The following is a 16,279-nucleotide window of genomic DNA, read 5'->3' on the forward strand; positions in this document are numbered from 1 at the left end:
TAATTCAAAATGTTCCTATATACCAGATAATTCAAAATGTTCCTATATACCTGATAATTCAAAATGTTCCTATATACCAGATAATTCTAAATGTTCCTATATACCTGATGATTCAGATCCTTCTACTACATATCATTGCAATGTATGATTGTGAAGCTTCTATGTCAAATCCTAAACACAGGCAGTATTTTTTTTTACCATTTAGGGCATTTTATACATTATTACGGAAACACCAGTGGTAACAATTTTTGAATCTCATCAAGCTTATAGGACTGATAAATATGTTAGCATAACAAATGCCAGCTGCAATGTTCTTGTTCCATATTCCTGTCATCGTCCTCCCACATTTTCCTTTTGAATGAATGGGAATTTTAGAGGTTATAGGGTTAATGGACTATGGCTTCTGTATATCCAGATTTTTTTTTAAAGGGGTTCTCCACCCTAGACAACTTATCCCCTATCCATAGGATAGGGGATAAGATGAGGCAATGATGTCACGGCCACGCCCCCTCAATGGAAGTCTATGGGAGGGGGCATGGCAGGTGCCACGGTCCCTCCCATAGACTTGCATTGAGGGTGCATGGCCATGGCGTAACAAACCTCCGTTGCCGTAGCCGGTTTTCTAAACGAATGCCGGGTGCTGAGTCAAGCCGCTCGGTGTATCTGAGCGCCGACCATCAATCAGGCAATGTTTCAGGAGATGCACTCTCCCTTTCTCAAGCCTATCACATAATTGTTCGTTTAACATATTATTTTAATGTTGTTTTTCTCTTTATGTATGTTTTTAACATGCATTAGATCTACTAAAGCTTTTATGTATTTTTATACTTTATCTTAGTACTAATGTTTTCACAAGAGGTGCAATATATTTAAACATGAAGGTGGGTGTCACGTGATAAAGAGAAAGGGAGAGTTCATCGCCTGATTGATGGTCGGCGCTCAGATACACCGAGCGGCTCGACTTCCATCCCACTGGAGATGCTTCTGATTACGGCCTTAAACAGGAGAGCTCAGTGGAGGCAGATGTATTCGACTGGTGTCTGATCAATTTTCTACTACTTTGTCACTGGGTGTTTATCCTTTTTTGTTCCTATATATACTTATTTGTACTACAGTTCACATTTTTGGGGGGATAAAGAATTGAATAATGGCCATCCCTATTTGTTGTGCTTTCATTATTGCATACGATTGTTAGGGGCGGAGTACCCCTTTAACATTTACAGCTGCTCAGAGTGGCTGTAGAAAATACAAAACTGTTCTGATGGTGCTGGCCCTACTGCTCAGAGCTTGTTCTCCATCCCAACTCTTAGGAAATGACCAACCTCAGCCAGTGACCCACCTCAGAGCTTGTTCTCCATCCCAACTCATAGGAAATGACCAACCTCAGCCAGTGACCCACCTCAGAGCTTGTTCTCCATCCCAACTCATAGGAAATAACCAACCTCAGCCAGTGACCCACCTCAGAGCTTGTTCTCCATCCCAACTCATAGGAAATAACCAACCTCAGCCAGTGACCCACCTCAGAGCTTGTTCTCCATCCCAACTCATAGGAAATGACCAACCTCAGCCAGTGACCCACCTCAGAGCTTGTTCTCCATCCCAACTCATAGGAAATGACCAACCTCAGCCAGTGACCCACCTCAGACAGTGATTGGCACTTCCTATATGTTGGGATGGAGAACAGGTAAGTACAGGTTCTCTTGTTTACCCCTGTCACTTTTAAATGTTAAAATGTATTTATAGATAACCCCGTAATAATTCTTTCCGCTGAATAGATGTGGACAACTCTAAGGACAAACAAAGCTGTGTAAGGAGCTATGTCCTGAGGGTTATGCAAAAACGACTTAGTATGACAGATATTTATCTTAACAGATTAAGGCCATGTTCTCATGTGGTTATGTTCATATGGAATACGCATCCTATTACTCTTGTTTACATTATAAACTGGGCATCCAGAGCTGTGTGAACTAAAAAGTAGATTTTTTTTTCGACATAGATTTGAAATCTGCGGCAGGTAGGCAACTTACATATTAATAAAGAGGGGAGAACTCCCCATTGAAATTTCAGTCAATAAATGGCAAAATTCATGTTGCATAATGTATTCAGATATTGCTGCAGATTTACTGAGAATTTTTGGTGGAAAAATCAGTCCCAGGAGGACTATCCTTATTACTGCATAGGACCATCTGTACCTACCCTGTCCCCTTGCCCTATGCCAAGTTATGTATTTAGTTATGCCAAGTTATGTATTCACAACACCTCCACATGTCATATGTTGGGATGGACAAATTGTTACAGAACTGCTACAAATAAAGAGACCAAAAACCTTTGCAGTCCAGAGTCATGCAGTTGATAAGTGGTCTGATCCGTCACAGGAGGTGTTTAGATATGGAACTGCTCCCCTTCTCACCCCTTTAGGAGAAGAAAAAACCCTTTCATCTAAATGTGACAATAACATCCTCCATTGGAAATGCCGTGGGTGATGGCACAAGGAGAGGTTCATAAGGAGAAGTTAGGGCCTATTCTGCTTGTATAATTCCGCCTCAAATTAAATCCTGTAGACTTCGAATGGATTCCGCACTCCCAATCACACTTCTGAATTTCCGCTTGCGGAATTCCGCTAGCGGAAATTCAGAAGTGTGAATGGGAGTGCGGAATCCCTTAGAAGTCTATGTGCCTTAATTTGAGGCAGAAATTCTGCTGTGTGAATAGACCCTAAAACTTTTTATCTAGCTCTCCAACTTCAAACAAGTACCGTGTCCTGAATATTACACCTGTTAGAGACAATTGTTTAAAAGGGGTACTCCAGCCCTAATGCATCTTATCCCCTATCCAAAGGATAAGATGTATGATCACGAGGTCATGCCGCTGGGGACCCCCGCAATCTGTCATTCCACACCCACCTTTGTGCTCTCCGCAGCGCTGGAGGCTCCGAGTGTGAAGCGTGACAACCATAGGGCCAGCGTATCATGATGTCACGACTCGGCCCCCGTGTGATACCATGCCCTGCTCCCTCAATGCAAGTCTATGGGAGGTTGCGTCACGATACTCCAGCCCCGTGATTGTCACTCTTCACACTCAGAGCCTCCAGCCAAAGGTGGGTGCGGAGTGAGAGATTGTGGGGGTCCCCAGTGGTGGGACCCCCACGATTATATATCTTATCCCCTATCCTTTGGATAGCGGATAAGATGTATTAGGGTCAGAGTACCCCTTTAAAGTCGTGATGTATTACATCCATTTTATGCAGTGAATGGGTTGAACAAGAACCCGATTTGATGGGGGGTGGATTTGTTGTTTCCCTGTCAGAGTGTTTCTTCAGATGTGTGTACCAACTCCTAACTCTGACACTACTGAAGAGCTGAGATCAAACTACAGAGCAAGAGATTTCTTATTATACTTCCTAAGTGGGCTATGAAAACTCGATGTGGTGATTTCCATACAATATTTATGTCTGACTACAAAGCCTTTCTGAGCCTTAGGAATAATAGGCATGCTGCATGAGGGGTGATCTAGAAAATATTTGTTGTTTTCTGGAACAATCAGAATAATATTCCTCCAAAGAGACTGCATCCCTCTGCAACATGACACATATTCCTCACTGCTATAGAAACAAGGCTGCTGTGTGTATGCCACTTTACATTTAGTGAAGGCTTCTTGCTTCGGAACCTTGTCAGTTCTGTTTATTGCTCTCCAACAGTGTCTGCCGCCCTTGTTTTGCCTTTATTGACCCTCACCTGTATATGGTATTTATTATAACTGTGTCACTGTGACGTCTATGCAGAACAAGCATTTATTTCATCATTTACTGTTCCACAGCTTTTCAGCCACTATTTATAGAGCAGGATATTGTTTCACGGAGTTCCAGGTCAGATTCTGGGCATTATGGTCTGTGTTAGAGAGTTACTTACCTGTATGTGTCCATTGACTCGATTATGGGGCTCCACTCTAGGATGGGGCAGTGAAGAGGTAATCACAACATAGTTTCTGGATTCAGGTCTTGGGAACAGGCGGGCCAGTCCATGGCATCAATGCCTTCCTCTTGCAGGAACTGCTGACACACTCCAACCACATGAGGTCTAGCATTGTCTTGCATTAGGAGGAACCCAGGGCCAACCGCACCAGCATATGGTCTCACTAGGGGTCTGAGGATCTCATCTCGGTACCTAATGGCAGTCAGGCTACCTCTGGCAAGCACATGGAGGGCTGTGCGCCCCCCCCCCAAAAAGAAATGTCCCCCCTCACCATTACTGACCCACCACCAAACCTGTCATGCTGGAGGATGTTGCAGGCAGCAGAATGTTCTCCACGGCGTCTCCAGACTCTGTCTAGTCTGTCACATGTGCTCAGAGTGAACCTGATTTGCCAATCTTGGTGTTCTCTGGCAAATGCAAATGTCCTGCACAGTGTTGGGCTGTAAGCACAACCCCCACCTGTTGACGTCAGGCCCTCATACCACCCTCATGGATTCTGTTTCAGACCATTTGAGTGGACACATGCACATTTGTGGCCTGCTGGAGGTCATTTTCCAGGGCTCTGGCAATGCTCCTCCTGCTCCTACTTGCACAAAGGCAGAGGTAGTGGTTCTGCTGCTGGGTTGTTGCCCTCCTCCTACGGACTCCTCCACTTCTCCTGATGTACTGGCCTGTCTCCTGGTAGCTCCTCCATGCTCTGGACACTACACTGACAGACACAGCAATCCTGATTGCCACAGCTTGCATTGATGTGCCATACTGGATGAGCTGCACTACCTGAGCCACTTGTGTGGGTTGTAGACTCAGTCTCATGCTACCACTAGAGTGAAAGCACCGCCAGCATTCAAAAGTGACCAAAACCAGGAAGCATAGGAACTGAGAAGTGGTCTGTGGTCACCACCTGCAGAACCACTCCTTTATTGGGGGTGTCTTGCTAATTGTCTATCATTTCTACCTGTTGTCTGTTTCATTTGCACAACAGGATGTGAAATTGATTATCAATCAGTGTTGCTTCCTGAGTGGACAGTGTGATTTCACAGAAGTGTGATTGACTTAGAGTTACATTGTATTGTTTCAGTGTTCCCTATATTTTTTTGAGCAGTGTACTATTAACAAAGCCAAATACATATAGAGTGTTATGAAACCGAGATGAGATTTTGGTATCTTCTTTCCTAGAACATTTTAGCAAATAAAGTAACAGAACAAGTGATTTGCCGTCATTCGCATTGATCCGTCACTGAACTGCAACCGTTGCTATGAAACCTAACATCAAAAATAGTAATGTTCTTGTGATCTCTGAAGGTAGAATGCTAATTCCGTGCTGTTCTTTGCAAACAATATGCCTTGCATATGAAGCAAGCAATGAGCAATTAAACTGGAGCAAACAAATCTTCAAAAGAGCTGCTCTACAGTACGGGAGTGGAGGAAAACAAAACTAAGCAGCGCCTCCCCACTGAAGTCAATCTGTGTTTTTGCTGACAGACATTTCTACCATCACTGTCTAAAAAAAAAGCTTTACTGAGGACTTGTTTATATGTGTAAAGTGGTCCGCTTTAAAGGGGTACTCCGCCCCTAGACATCTTATCCCCTATCCAAAGGATAGGGGATAAGATGTCTGATCGTGGGGAGCGTCGGGTGCAGTGCCAGAGGCTTGTGACATCATGGCCACGCCCCACTCTTGACATCACAACCACACACCCTCAGTGGAAGTCTATGGGAGGGGGCGTGGCGGCCATGATGTCACAAGTTTGGCATGGCCTTGACCTCACGAGCCTCCGCCTCACATCTCCAGTCAGCTCGCTCCGTGCACCAGATGGCTGTGGTGCCACAGTCGAGATTTCGGGGCTCCCCAGTGGGGGGACCCCCACAATCAAACATCATATCTTCTTTCCTTTGGATAGGGGATAAGATGTCTAGGGGCGGAGCACCCCTTTAAGTCCCTTATTTTTTTTTAAATAAAAATGTTGGAGGAAAACACTTGGCACAAATGATCCAGTTGTTGTGTCTTTTCCTGTAAAAATACTCCATATAGCGCATATGAACTGCTAACATTATGGTCACTTGATGCTCTGTTTACAGGCACCTGCATACAGAGGTGTTCCTAATGCTCCTTGCGCCCCTGGCAAGGTAATGTATCGGCGAATCCCCCCCGAGATACATATGGATTAAATACTCTGCCTTGGTGTATGGATTAGATAATATGCCCCCCTATATGGATTAAATACTGCGACCCCCTAGATGGATTAGATACAGTGAACCCCTTTATGGATTAGATACTGTGCCCCCTATATAGTTTGGGGGGCACAGTAGTTACTCCATATTGAGGGAGCATAGTATCTAATTCTTATTTATATGGGGGGCTACATCTTCTCTGTAGAATCTGATGCCCAGACATGATAGGTTCCTCACTCTGTGAGTAGATCCTCATCCTCTGTATGACAATAATCATTATAACTCTGTCAATACTCTGTCCCTGAATATAATACTGCCACACACTGTACCCCCTGAATATAATACTGTCCCTCACTGAACCCTCTGAATAAAATAGTGCCCCACAATGTACCCCTAAAATGTAATACTGCCCCACACTGTCCCCCTATATATAATACTGTCACACACTGTACCCCCTGAATATAATACTGTCCCACACTGTACTCCCTGAATAAAATACTGCACCACACTTTACCCCTTAAATATAATACTGCCCCACATTGTACGCCTAAATATAATACTGCCACACTCTGTACCCCTGAATATAACTGTCCCACACTGTACCCCCTGAATAAAATACTGCCCCACAGTGTACCCCATAAATAAAATACTGCCACACACTGGACCCCCTGAATATAATACTGCCCAGTACTTACCACCTAAATATAATACTGCCACACACTGTACCCTCTGAATATAATACTGCCCCACACTGTACCCTCTGAATATAATACTGTCCCACACTGTACCCTCTGAATATAAAACTGCCCAACACTGTACCCCTAAATATAATACTGCCACACACTATATGCACTGAATATAATACTGCCCTACACTGTAACCTCTGAATATAAAACTGCCCCACACTGTACCCTCTGAATATAATACTGCCACACCCTGTACCCTCTGAATATAATACTGTCCCACACTGTACCCCCTGAATATAATAATGCAACACACTGTACCCCTTGAATAGAATTCAGCCCCATACCCTGTACTGTCCTTCTCCAGACCCATTTGTCCTCCTCCAGGCTCATCTGCCCCCTTCCAAGACCCCGAAGTCCTGCTCCAGAAGACTATGAGAAGATGAAAGGAGTTGCAATAGCTGGAAAGCAGTAGTTTGGATCACTAATCTAAACCAATATTCCCCCACCCATGAGTGGTGTATTTTAGTTTTGTGCTGCCCTAGGCTGCCCCATACTGAATTGTTCCCTAGCCCCTCACATTAATGTACAGTATATGTATGTATGATAGATGTGTGTGTATGATAGATGTGTGATTTATCCTACACACACACACATCTATCATATACGCAACAAACATAGCAAAAGCAGAGATTGTCCAGCGCAGAATGTGCAATCTTCAACAATTAATTGTTTAAAAACCGACATCAGGACAAGGAAAGTCATGTGAGGTCATCAGGTGTTTCCCTATATAATGAAACCCTTTCTATGGAGTATTATGTATGACTAAGGGTATATGTTGACACCTGAAACACGTCACATGACTTTACTTGTCCTGATTTTGGTTTTTAAACAATAAATTGTTGAAGACTGCATGTTCTGCCCTGGACAATCTCTTCCCTTGCTATAGCGTGCTATTGGTGTTCCCATGCACCAGTTCAAGACATAGTGGGTGTTACGCCAAGCGCTCCGGGTCCCCGCTCCTCCCCGGAGCGCTCGCTACACTCTCCTCACTGCAGCGCTCCGGTCAGATCCACTGACCCGGGGCGCTGCGATACCGCCTCCAGCCGGGATGCGATTCGCGATGCGGGTAGCGCCCGCTCGCGATGCGCACCCCGGCTCCCGTACCTGACTCGCTCTCCGTCAGTCCTGTCCCGGCGCGCGCGGCCCCGCTCCCTAGGGCGCGCGCGCGCCGGGTCTTTGCGATTTAAAGGGCCACTGCGCCGCTGATTGGCGCAGTGGTTCCAATTAGTGTTATCACCTGTGCACTTCCCTATATCACCTCACTTCCCCTGCACTTCCTTGCCGGATCTTGTTGCCATCGTGCCAGTGAAAGCGTTTCCTTGTATGTTCCTAGCCTGTGTTCCAGACCTCCTGCCGTTGCCCCTGACTACGATCCTTGCTGCCTGCCCCGACCTTCTGCTACGTCCGACCTTGCTTCTGTCTACTCCCTTGTACCGCGCCTATCTTCAGCAGCCAGAGAGGTTGAGCCGTTGCTAGTGGATACGACCTGGTCACTACCGCCGCAGCAAGACCATCCCGCTTTGCGGCGGGCTCTGGTGAAAACCAGTAGTGACTTAGAACCGATCCACTAGCACGGTCCACGCCAATCCCTCTCTGGCACAGAGGATCCACTACCTGCCAGCCGGCATCGTGACAGTAGATCCGGCCATGGATCCCGCTGAAGTTCCTCTGCCAGTTGTCGCTGACCTCACCACGGTGGTCGCCCAGCAGTCGCAACAGATAGCGCAACAAGGCCAACAGCTGTCTCAACTGACCGTTATGCTTCAGCAGTTACTACCACAGCTTCAGCAATCATCTCCTCCGCCAGCTCCTGCATCTCCTCCGCAGCGAGTGGCCGCTTCTGGTCTACGACTATCTTTGCCGGATAAATTTGATGGGGACTCTAAGTTTTGCCGTGGCTTTCTTTCCCAATGTTCCCTGCACCTGGAGATGATGTCGGACCAGTTTCCCACTGAAAGGTCTAAGGTGGCTTTCGTAGTCAGCCTTCTGTCTGGAAAAGCCCTGTCTTGGGCCACACCGCTCTGGGACCGCAATGACCCCGTCACTGCCTCTGTACACTCCTTCTTCTCGGAAATTCGAAGTGTCTTTGAGGAACCTGCCCGAGCCTCTTCTGCTGAGACTGCCCTGTTGAACCTGGTCCAGGGTAATTCTTCCGTTGGCGAGTATGCCGTACAATTCCGTACTCTTGCTTCAGAATTATCCTGGAATAATGAGGCCCTCTGCGCGACCTTTAAAAAAGGCCTATCCAGCAACATTAAAGATGTTCTGGCCGCACGAGAAATCCCTGCTAATCTACATGAACTCATTCACCTAGCCACTCGCATTGACATGCGTTTTTCCGAAAGGCGTCAGGAGCTCCGCCAGGATATGGACTCTGTTCGCACGAGGCGTTTCTTCTCCCCGGCTCCTCTCTCCTCTGGTCCCCTGCAATCTGTTCCTGTGCCTCCCGCCGTGGAGGCTATGCAGGTCGACCGGTCTCGCCTGACACCTCAAGAGAGGACACGACGCCGCATGGAGAATCTCTGCCTGTACTGTGCTAGTACCGAACACTTCCTGAAGGATTGTCCTATCCGTCCTCCCCGCCTGGAAAGACGTACGCTGACTCCGCACAAAGGTGAGACAGTCCTTGATGTCTACTCTGCTTCTCCACGTCTTACTGTGCCTGTGCGGATGTCTGCATCTGCCTTCTCCTTCTCTGCTGTGGCCTTCTTGGACTCCGGATCTGCAGGAAATTTTATTTTGGCCTCTCTCGTCAACAGGTTCAACATCCCGGTGACCAGTCTCGCCAGACCCCTCTACATCAATTGTGTAAACAATGAAAGATTGGACTGTACCATACGTTTCCGCACGGAGCCCCTTCTAATGCACATCGGACCTCATCACGAGAGGATTGAACTTTTGGTCCTTCCCAATTGCACTTCTGAAATTCTCCTTGGACTTCCCTGGCTTCAACTTCACTCCCCAACCCTGGATTGGTCCACTGGGGAGATCAAGAGTTGGGGGCCCTCTTGTTCCAAGGACTGCCTAAAACCGGTTCCCAGTAACCCTTGCCGTGACTCTGTGGTTCCTCCCGTAACCGGTCTCCCTAAGGCCTATATGGACTTTGCGGATGTTTTTTGCAAAAAACAAGCTGAGACTCTACCTCCTCACAGGCCTTATGATTGTCCTATCGACCTCCTCCCGGGCACTACTCCACCCCGGGGCAGAATTTATCCTCTGTCCGCCCCAGAGACTCTTGCCATGTCTGAATACGTCCAGGAAAATTTAAAAAAGGGCTTTATCCGTAAATCCTCCTCTCCTGCCGGAGCCGGATTTTTCTTTGTGTCCAAAAAAGATGGCTCTCTACGCCCTTGCATTGACTACCGCGGTCTTAATAAAATCACGGTTAAGAACCGCTACCCCCTACCTCTCATCTCTGAACTCTTTGATCGCCTCCAAGGTGCCCACATCTTTACCAAACTGGACTTAAGAGGCGCTTATAATCTCATCCGCATCAGAGAGGGGGATGAATGGAAAACGGCATTTAACACCAGAGATGGACACTTTGAGTATCTGGTCATGCCCTTTGGCCTGTGCAACGCCCCTGCCGTCTTCCAAGACTTTGTTAATGAAATTTTTCGTGATCTTTTATACTCCTGTGTTGTTGTATATCTGAACGATATCCTGATTTTTTCTGCCAATCTAGAAGAACACCGCCAGCATGTCCGTATGGTTCTTCAGAGACTTCATGACAATCAACTCTATGCCAAAATAGAGAAATGTCTGTTTGAATGCCAATCTCTTCCTTTCCTAGGATACTTGGTCTCTGGCCAGGGACTACAAATGGATCCAGACAAACTCTCTGCCGTCTTAGATTGGCCACGCCCCTCCGGACTCCGTGCTATCCAACGTTTTTTGGGGTTCGCCAATTATTACAGACAATTTATTCCACATTTTTCTACCGTTGTGGCTCCTATCGTGGCTTTAACCAAAAAAAATGCCGATCCCAAGTCTTGGCCTCCTCAAGCGGAAGACGCCTTTAATCGGCTCAAGTCTGCCTTTTCTTCGGCTCCCGTGCTCTCCAGACCTGACCCATCTAAACCCTTCCTATTGGAGGTTGATGCCTCCTCTGTGGGAGCTGGAGCTGTCCTTCTACAAAAAAATTCTTCCGGGCATGCTGTTACTTGTGGTTTTTTTTCTAGGACCTTCTCTCCGGCGGAGAGAAACTACTCCATCGGGGATCGAGAGCTTCTAGCCATTAAATTAGCACTTGAGGAATGGAGGCATCTGCTGGAGGGATCAAGATTTCCAGTTATTATTTACACCGATCACAAGAACCTCTCCTACCTCCAGTCTGCCCAACGGCTGAATCCTCGCCAGGCCAGGTGGTCTCTGTTCTTTGCCCGATTTAATTTTGAAATTCACTTTCGGCCTGCCGATAAGAACATTAGGGCCGATGCTCTCTCTCGTTCCTCGGATGCTTCTGAAGTTGAACTCTCTCCGCAACACATCATTCCTCCTGACTGCCTGATCTCCACTTCTCCAGCCTCCATCAGGCAAACTCCTCCAGGAAAGACCTTTGTTTCTCCACGCCAACGCCTCGGAATCCTCAAATGGGGCCACTCTTCCCATCTCGCAGGTCATGCGGGCATCAAGAAATCTGTGCAACTCATCTCTCGCTACTATTGGTGGCCGACTCTGGAGACGGATGTTGTGGACTTTGTGCGAGCCTGCACTATCTGTGCCCGGGATAAGACTCCTCGCCAGAAGCCCGCTGGTTTTCTTCATCCTCTGCCTGTCCCCGAACAGCCTTGGTCTCTGATTGGTATGGATTTTATTACTGACTTACCCCCATCCCATGGCAACACTGTTATTTGGGTGGTCGTTGATCGATTCTCCAAAATGGCACATTTCATCCCTCTTCCTGGTCTTCCTTCAGCGCCTCAGTTGGCTAAACAATTTTTTGTACACATTTTTCGTCTTCACGGGTTGCCCACGCAGATCGTCTCGGATAGAGGCGTCCAATTCGTGTCTAAATTCTGGAGGGCTCTCTGTAAACAACTCAAGATTAAATTAAATTTTTCTTCTGCATATCATCCTCAATCCAATGGACAAGTAGAAAGAATTAACCAGGTCTTGGGTGATTATTTACGACATTTTGTTTCCTCCCGCCAGGATGACTGGGCAGATCTTCTACCATGGGCCGAATTCTCGTATAACTTCAGAGTCTCTGAATCTTCCTCCAAATCCCCATTTTTCGTGGTGTACGGCCGTCACCCTCTTCCCCCCCTCCCTACCCCCTTGCCCTCTGGTCTGCCCGCTGTGGATGAAATTTCTCGTGATCTTTCCATCATATGGAGAGAGACCCAAAATTCTCTCTTACAGGCTTCATCACGCATGAAGAAGTTCGCGGATAAGAAAAGAAGAGCTCCTCCCATTTTTTCCCCTGGAGACAAGGTATGGCTCTCCGCTAAATATGTCCGCTTCCGTGTCCCTAGCTATAAGTTGGGACCACGCTATCTTGGTCCTTTCAAAATTTTGTGCCAGATTAATCCTGTCTCTTACAAACTTCTTCTTCCTCCTTCTCTTCGTATTCCTAATGCCTTTCACGTTTCTCTTCTTAAACCACTTATCATTAACCGTTTCTCTCCCAAATCTGTTCCTCCCACTCCTGTTTCCGGCTCCTCGGACATCTTCTCCGTCAAAGAGATTCTGGCATCTAAAAAGGTCAGAGGGAAAACCTTTTTTTTAGTGGATTGGGAGGGTTGTGGTCCAGAAGAGAGATCCTGGGAACCTGAGGACAACATCCTAGACAAAAGTCTGCTCCTCAGGTTCTCAGGCTCTAAGAAGAGGGGGAGACCCAAGGGGGGGGGGGGTACTGTTACGCCAAGCGCTCCGGGTCCCCGCTCCTCCCCGGAGCGCTCGCTACACTCTCCTCACTGCAGCGCTCCGGTCAGATCCACTGACCCGGGGCGCTGCGATACCGCCTCCAGCCGGGATGCGATTCGCGATGCGGGTAGCACCCGCTCGCGATGCGCACCCCGGCTCCCGTACCTGACTCGCTCTCCGTCAGTCCTGTCCCGGCGCGCGCGGCCCCGCTCCCTAGGGCGCGCGCGCGCCGGGTCTTTGCGATTTAAAGGGCCACTGCGCCGCTGATTGGCGCAGTGGTTCCAATTAGTGTTATCACCTGTGCACTTCCCTATATCACCTCACTTCCCCTGCACTTCCTTGCCGGATCTTGTTGCCATCGTGCCAGTGAAAGCGTTTCCTTGTATGTTCCTAGCCTGTGTTCCAGACCTCCTGCCGTTGCCCCTGACTACGATCCTTGCTGCCTGCCCCGACCTTCTGCTACGTCCGACCTTGCTTCTGTCTACTCCCTTGTACCGCGCCTATCTTCAGCAGCCAGAGAGGTTGAGCCGTTGCTAGTGGATACGACCTGGTCACTACCGCCGCAGCAAGACCATCCCGCTTTGCGGCGGGCTCTGGTGAAAACCAGTAGTGACTTAGAACCGATCCACTAGCACGGTCCACGCCAATCCCTCTCTGGCACAGAGGATCCACTACCTGCCAGCCGGCATCGTGACAGTGGGGAGTTGCAGGAGCTGGACACTACTTGTTGTTTTTAATAACAGATCATACATACAAACATCTACCACACACATCTTTAATATGCACACACACATCATAAGTACACACACACACACACACATCATACGTACATATCCCTCCATCTCCTCATCAGCAAGCTCCCCCCCATATCCTCAGTCCCCTCACCCCCCACCCATCCTCGGTTGCCTCATAAGCCCCCAACCCCCCCCCCCCCCTTGATATCGTCATCAGCTTCCCCCATCCTTGGTCTCCTCATCCGTCCCCCAGCCAGCCCCCTAACCGTCTAGTGCCACAGAGACAGAACAGAGAAGCCTTGGAGTATGTATAAGTAATATATTATACCCTCAGCAGGGTTAAAGGTCATGTTAAAAGGTGGCCAACCCATTTAATGCACCAGGACGTACATTTATAGACTGTGAGTGATGGCTGCTATCAGCCAGCAGCTGCGCACTCACAGTCAATTACGTCACTGTCATTAATCCCTTAATATTTGTTGTAATCAAAAGTGATCGCTGCACTATAGCTTATACCAAGGGGTTAATAAAATTTCCCTACTTGAAGGGGTTAACCCCTTTTCCCTATATATACCTTGTAATTTGCTGAACCTAACATGCCTGAGGAAGCGGGTCACCGTGAAACGTGTTGCATTGTGGGAATAAACCTTTTTAAGTCTTTACCTGGTCTCAGCGCTCCTATCCATCCCGCTTTGTTGTTTGGAGATATCTTGTTTTTATCATGGTTAATAAAAGGTAAAGGGAAAAAATTTAACTACAAAAATAATAATTGGTGATGTTCTGAAGGGGTTAACCCCTTCAGGACCAAGCCCATTTTGGCCTTAAGGACCAGAGCGTTTTTTGCAATTCTGACCACTGTCACTTTAAACATTAATAACTCTGGGATGCTTTTACTTATCATTCTGATTCCGAGATTGTTTTTTCGTGACATATTCTACTTTAACATGGTGGTAAATTTTTGTGGTAACTTGCATCCTTTCCTGGTGAAAAATCCTAAAATTTGATGAAAAATTTGAAAATTTAGCATTTTTCTAACTTTGAAGCTCTCTGCTTGTAAGGAAAATGGATATTACAAATAAAAAAATTTTTTATTCACATATGCAATATGTCTACTTTATGTTTGCATCATAAAAGTGACGAGTTTTTACTTTTGGAAGACACCAGAGGGCTTCAAAATTCAGCAGCAATTTTCCAATTTTTCACAAAATTTTCAAACTCACTATTTTTCAGGGACCAGTTCAGGTTTGAAGTGGATTTGAAGGGTCTTCATATTAGAAATACCCCACAAATGACCCCTTTATAAAAACTGCACCCCCCAAAGTATTCAAAATTACATTCAGTCATCATTTTAACCCTTTAGGTGTTTCACAGGAATAGAAGCAAAGTGAAGGAGAAAATTCACAATCTTCATTTTTTACACTCGCATGTTCTTGTAGACCCAATTTTTGAATTTTTACAAGAGGTAAAAGGAGAAAATTTATACTTATATTTGTAGCCCAATTTCTCTTGAGTAAGCACATACCTCATATGTCCATGTAAAGTGTTCGGCGGGCGCAGTAGAGGGCTCAGAAGGGAAAGAGCGACAAGGGGATTTTGGAGAGTACGTTTTTCTGAAATGGTTTTTGGGGGGCATGTTGCATTTAAGAAGCCCCTATGGTGCCAGAACAGCAAAAAACCCTCAAATGGCATACCATTTTGGAAACTAGACCCCTTGAGGAACGTAACAAGGAATAAAGTGAGCCTTAATACCCCACAGGTGTTTCACGACTTTTGCATATGTAAAAAAAAATTTTTTTTCACTAAAATTTGCGTTTCCCCCCAAAATTTCACATTTTTCCAAGGGTTAATAGCAGGAAATACCCCCAATATTTGTAACCCCTTCTCTTCTGAGTATGGAGGTACCCCATAAGTTAACCTGAAGTACACTACGGGCAAACTACAATGCTCAGAAGAGAAGGAGTCATATTTGGCTTTTTGAGAGCAAATTTTGCTCGGGGGGCATGTCGCATTTAGGAAGCCCCTATGGTGCCAGAACAGCAAAAAAAAAACACATGGCATGCCATTTTGGAAACTAGACCCCTTGAGGAACATAATAAGGAATAAAGTTTGCCTTAATTCCCCCATGGTGTTTCACGACGTTTGCATTTGTAAAAAAAAAAAAAAAAAAATTCCACTAAAATGTGTGTTTCCCCCCAAATTTCACATTTTTGCAAGGGTTAATAGCAGAAAATACCCCCCAAAATTTGTAACCCCATCTCTCCTGAGTATGGAGGTACCCCATAAGTTGACCTGAAGTGCACTATGGGCGAACTACAATGCTCAGAAGAGGAGTCATATTTGGCTTTTTGAGAGCAAATTTCGCTCGGGGGGCATGTCGCATTTAGGAAGCCCCTATGGTGCCAGGACAGCAAAATAACCCCCACATGGCATACCATTTTGGAAACTAGACCCCTTGAGGAACGTAACAAGGGGTACAGTGAGCATTTGCCCCCCACTGGTGTCTGACAGATCTTTGGAAGAGTGGGCTGTACAAGTTTTCATTTTCACGGACCACTGTTCCAAAGATCCGTCAGACACCTGTGGGGGGTAAATTCTCACTGCACCCCTCATTACATTCCATGAGGGGTGTCTTTTCTGAAATGGGGTCACATGTGGGGTTTTGTTTTTTTTGCGTTTGTCAAAACCGCTTTAACAATCAGCCACCCCTGTGCAAATCACCTCAAATGTACATGGTGCACTCTCCCTTCTGGGCCTTGTTGTGCGCCCCCAAAGGACTTTACGCCCACAT

General features: G+C 46.7%; 1 protein-coding gene across 6 annotated transcripts in view; it reads left to right on the plus strand.

Annotated features, from left to right (window-relative positions):
- DLGAP1 (DLG associated protein 1) overlaps window positions 1-16,279 on the plus strand; it is a 668,048-nt gene that overhangs the window by 487,942 nt on the left and 163,827 nt on the right. The gene's annotated exons all lie outside the window — the stretch shown is intronic.

This window comes from Hyla sarda, chromosome 5, assembly GCF_029499605.1.
Source record: "Hyla sarda isolate aHylSar1 chromosome 5, aHylSar1.hap1, whole genome shotgun sequence".
In the NCBI taxonomy this organism is placed as follows: Eukaryota; Metazoa; Chordata; class Amphibia; order Anura; family Hylidae; genus Hyla; species Hyla sarda.